The sequence below is a fragment of the Phocoena phocoena genome, chromosome 1 (genome assembly GCF_963924675.1).
Source record: "Phocoena phocoena chromosome 1, mPhoPho1.1, whole genome shotgun sequence".
Classification (NCBI taxonomy): domain Eukaryota; kingdom Metazoa; phylum Chordata; class Mammalia; order Artiodactyla; family Phocoenidae; genus Phocoena; species Phocoena phocoena.
The window spans coordinates 83590663-83596051 of NC_089219.1; the positions used below are offsets into that span (position 1 = coordinate 83590663).

General features: G+C 43.9%; 1 non-coding gene across 1 annotated transcript; it reads right to left on the bottom strand.

Annotated features, from left to right (window-relative positions):
- Nucleotides 1-3392: 3392 nt before the first annotated feature.
- Nucleotides 3393-3501, bottom strand: LOC136140600 (U6 spliceosomal RNA). The gene has a single exon (XR_010657636.1). It is a non-coding gene; the product is annotated as a U6 spliceosomal RNA (small nuclear RNA).
- Nucleotides 3502-5389: the final 1888 nt, after the last annotated feature.

A 5389-nucleotide genomic window follows, 5' to 3' on the forward strand; every position in this document is an offset into this window, starting at 1 on the left:
TGGAAGAAATGGACAAATCCTTAGAAAAGCGCAACCTTCTGAGACTGAACCAGGAAGAAATAGAAAATATAAGGAGACCAGTCACAAGCACTGAAATTGAAACTGTGATTAAAAATCTTCCAACAAACAAAAGCCCAGGACCAGATGGCTTCACAGGCGAATTCTATCAAACGTTTAGAGAAAAGCTAACACCTGTCCTTCTCAAACTCTTCCAAAATATAGCAGAGGGAGGAACACTCCCAAACTCATTCTACGAGGCTACCATCACCCTGATACTAAAAACAGACAAAGATGTCACAAAAAAAGAAAACTTCAGGCCAATATCATTGATGAACATAGACGCAAAAATCCTCAACAAAATACTAGCAAACAGAATCTAACAGCACATTAAAAGGATGATACACCATGATCAAGTGGGGTTTATCCCAAGAATGCAAGGATTCTTCAATATATGCAAATCAATGTGATACACCATACTAACAAACTGAAGGATAAAAACCATACGATAATCTCAATAGATGCAGAAAAATCTTTTGACAAAATTCAAAACCCATTTATGATAAAAACTCTCTAGAAAGTAGGCATAGAGGGAAACTACCTCAACATAATAAAGGCCATATATGACAAACCCACAGCCAGCATCGTTCTCAATGGTGAAAAACTCAAACCATTTCCTCTAAGATTAGGAACAAGACAAGTTTGCCCACTTTCACTGCTATTATTCAACATGGTTTTGGAAGTTTTAGTCACAGCAATCAGAAAAGAAAAAGAAATAAAAGGAATCCAAAACAGAAAAGAAGAAGTAAACTGTCACTGTTTGCAGATGAAAGGATATTATACACAGAGAATCCTAAAGATGCTACCAGAAGACTACTAGAGCTAATGAATGAATTTGGTAGAGTAGCAGGATACAAAATTAATACACAGAAATCTCCTGCATTCCTATACACTAATGATGAAAATCTGAAAGTGAAATCAAGAAAACAGTCCCATTTACCATTGCAACAAAAAGAATAAAATACCTAGGAATAAACCTACCTAAGGAGACAAAAGACCTGTATGCAGAAAACTATAAGACACTGATGAAAGAAATTAAAGATGATACAAACAGATGGAGAGACATACCATGTTCTTGGATTGGAAGAATCAACACTGTGAAAATGGCTCTACTACCCAAAGTAATCTACAGATTCAATGCAATCCCTATCAACTACCACAGGAATTTTTCATAGAACTAGAACAAAAAATTTCATGATTTGTATGGAAACACAAAAGACCCCTAATAGCCAAAGCAATCTTGAGAAAGAAAAATGGAGCTGGAGGAATCAGGTTCCCTGACTTCAGACTATACTACAAAGTTACAGTAAACAAGACAGTATGGTACTGGCACAAAAGCAGAAATATAGATCAGTGGAACAGGATAGAAAGCCAGAGAGAAACCCACACACATATGGTCACCTTATCTTTGATAAAGGAGGCAAGAATATACAATGAAGAAAAGAGAGCCTCTTCAAATAAGTGGTGCTGGGAAAACTGGACAGCTACATGTAAAAGCATGAAATTAGAACACTTCCTAACACCATACACAAAACCAAACTCAAAATGGATTAAACCTAAATGTATGGCCAGAAACTATAAAACTCTTAGAGGAAAACATATGAAGAACACTCTATAACATAAATCACAACAAGATCCTTTTAGACCCACCTCCTTGAGTAATGGAAATAAAAACAAAAATAAACAAATGGGACCTAATGAAACTTAAAAGCTTTTGCATAGCAAAGGAAACCATAAACAAGCCAAAAAGACAACCCTCAGAATGGGAGAAAATATTTGCAAGTGAAGCAACTGACAAAGGATTAAACTCCAAAATATACAAGCAGCTCATGCAGCTCAATAACAAAAGAAACAAACAACCCAATCCAAAAATGGGCAGAAGACCTAAATAGACATTTCCCCAAAGAAGTTATACAGATTGCCAACAAACACATGAAAGGATGCTCAACATCATGAATCATTAGAGAAATGCAAATCAAAACTACGGAGGAACGCACTAAAAAAAAAAAAATTTACAAATGTGTAAAAAAGAAAACAGTTACAATGTAAGAAATTTGCTTAGGAACTTCCCTGGTGGCACAGTCGTTGAGGGTCCGCCTGCCAATGCAGGGGACACGGGTTCGAGCCCTGGTCCAGGAAGATCCCACACAATGCGGGGCAGCTGGGCCCCGTGCACCACAACTACTGAGCCTGCGCTCTGAAGCCTGCGAGCCACGGCTGCTGGGGCCCATGCACCTGGAGCCTGTGCTCCGCTACGGGGGAGGCCGCTGCCATGGGAGACCCGCACACCGCGTCGAAGACCCGGGGCGGCCAGAGGTAAATAAATAAATAAATGAATAAATAAATTTATTAAAATAAAATAAAATGTACCAGTGATTTGAAAACTAGGAATGCAGAGAATATAGATAATGTGCTCACATTCTAAAAAAAAAAAAAAAAGAAATTTGTTCAGATATATTTTCCCCTACTTATTAATAAATCAGAAAGAAAATGATAAGATTGGACTAAGTTGGACTTCCCTGGTGGCGCAGTGGTTGAGAGTCCGCCTGCCGATGCAGGGGACACGGGTTCGTGCCCTGGTCCGGGAAGATCCCACATGCCGCAGAGCGGCTGGGCCCGTGAGCCATGACCGCTGAGCCTGCGCGTCCGGAGCCTGTGCTCCGCTACGGGAGAGGCCACAACAGTGAGAGGCCCACATACCGCAAAAAAAAAAAAAAAAGAAAAAGAAAGATTGGACTAAGTTAAATTACTCGGGTGCTTTTTGCAAAGCATTAGTGTAAGAGGAGAGAACTAGACTACAGTATACTGGCCTGCACTCCCTGCCCCTGCCAGATGGGGAGACAGAGCTGGACTAGGAGGCCCCCCCTGCCCCATGTGGAACTGTTCCAACTTCCTCAGGCCCCTGCAGAGCAGTTCAGGAGCCTGTCTGTCTCTGGCTGGCTGGCTGTTCCAGGGAGTTTACTCAGCTGCCTGACCTTCTTTTTTAGTTTGTTTGTTTTTAGTCCTTTTTTTTTTTTTAAATTAAGACTTTTTTTAAAGAGCAGTTTTATGTTCACAGCAAAATTGAGCAGCAGGTACAGAGATTTCCCATAAGCCCCCTGCTCCCACCCCCAGCCTCCACTGTGATCAACATGCCCCACCAGAGTGGACATTTGTTGTAGCAGGTGAATCCACAGTGACGTTATCACCCAGAGTCCATAGTTTACATTACAGTGCTCTCCTGATGCTGTACATTCCATGGGATTGGACAAGTGTATAATGCCATGTATCCATTATTATGGTATCATACAGAGTATTTCACTGCCCTAAAAATCCTCTGTGCTCCACCTATTTACAAAACTATGAAACGCTTTGTTTGAATTTGCACATTATTCTTACATAGTGGCCATGCTAATCTTCTCTGTATCTCTCTAATTTTACCGTATGTGCTGCCGAAGAGAGCGCTGGACTTCTTTTTATGAGGCAAAGTCAAAAAGGCTTTCCCTTCTTGAAAATCAGCCCTCAGACGTAGTGAGCGGAGGGCTGCAGAACCGGCACAGGTCAGCTTCACGTTGCACTGGCCAGTATCGCCACCACTCCGAGCTGGTGGGGAGATCACTTCCCACCCTCTGCATGAACCTGCAGAGGACTCAGGTGTCTGGCAGCAGTTTCTGGACTGAAACGGCATGGATTTGCCATTCCTACTCTGCTGAGGGCAGGAGCAATGCTTTTTGAAGAAAATGTTTGTCTCTGTAGCTCCAGTTCCAGGCGTAGAATTGGCACACAATAAACGTCTGTTGAATTAAACTGAATAAACTAGAACCCAGGAGGAAATATTGTTCTTTATAGTAGTATCTCTATTAATGACACAGATGTGTCCCTGTTGCATGTTTTTTGTTTTGTTTTGTTTTTGTTTTTGCAGTACGCGGGCCTCTCACAGCTGTGGCCTCTCCCGTTGCGGAACACAGGCTCCGGACGCACAGGCTCAGCGGCCATGGCTCACGGGCACAGCCGCTCCGCGGCGTGTGGGATCTTCCCGGACCGGGGCACGAACCCGTGTCCCCTGCATCGGCAGGCGGACTCTCAACCACTGCGCCACCAGGGAAGCCCCCTGTTGCATGTTTAACTGCCATAAATGTGTCTACCAGGATGAGGAGTAACCCAGGAAGTAGGGATGGAGGGTCCTCTCTGACCCCACCCTTCCAGGAACACCCCTCCCTCAATATAGGGTGGACTATATTGATCTGACTCCCATTAAGGCTTGGGGTGTTCCTATTATTTGTCTGCTTTTTTCTCTGCAGTGCTTAGGATAGTGCCCGGTACATTGCAGGGGTTCAAGAAATGTCTGTGGAATGAATGACTAAATGATGATTACTCACCCCAGGGATGGGAAGGCCTTGCATAATGGCAGCCTGGGAAGTGCCCTCTGCAATCCTGGAGCGAGACGCGTGGGGGTCCTGACATATATCCTTCCAGTCTCTGTGGAGCCGGGGCTGACTCTGTCCTAATTTGGGAACTCCTCCTCAGTCAGCTGCTGCTTTTAGTCTCCAACCTTCTAGACCAGCTTTATTATAATGAGTTGTATCCACAAGCAGTTAGTTCTGTTCTGCTTCTAAATCTTCTATTTTGCACACCAAGCATGCGTTATTCTTTAATACTTCCTTGGAGCTTATGCTTCCTGGATTTTAGCCCATTATGACACTCTTCCTCACTTTCCTAAAAATGCTTTAAAGTATTTGATAATCACTTTTGCTAGGGATGAGAAGAAGAGAGGCTTTGTGTGCCACCTACTCCTCTCGAATCAGCGGCTACAGTAGAACTTTCAGCCCCTCCTTCCCCCATCCCAACCCGCCCCTTGCCATATTTGCAGCGTATTTACCACCACGTTGTTGATTTTTGCACAGCGCACGTTTGCGCTTAGATTCAAGATTGGTCCTTCTCTGTGCAGCCCTTTAAGGTAGGGACGTATATTTCCCAGGCTCCCTTGCTAAATTCAGTCGTTGGGAGGAACCGGTAGAAGACCAGCGGGCAAGAGGAAGGGAGAAGCTGGGGTATTCCTCACCACCCTCCCCGCCCCCACTTTGGCTAGTGTGCCCACTGTCGGCTGCCCCTCCTCCATGGACCCAGGGAGGCAGTCCTGCTCCCAGGATGTAGTAGCACCACCTGTGTGCACCCAGAGCTAGGTTCAGGGTAGATATAAAAAGGAAGTGATCAGGAATGCATCATAGCTATGCAGAATTGCATAGCTCTGAGCTCAGGTCTGATAAGTATTGGATGGTGTTGACAGCAATACAGGTCCTAAATGTCTGACCTTGAGGGACTAGACAGGTGTTTTCCACTATGAGAGGTAGTA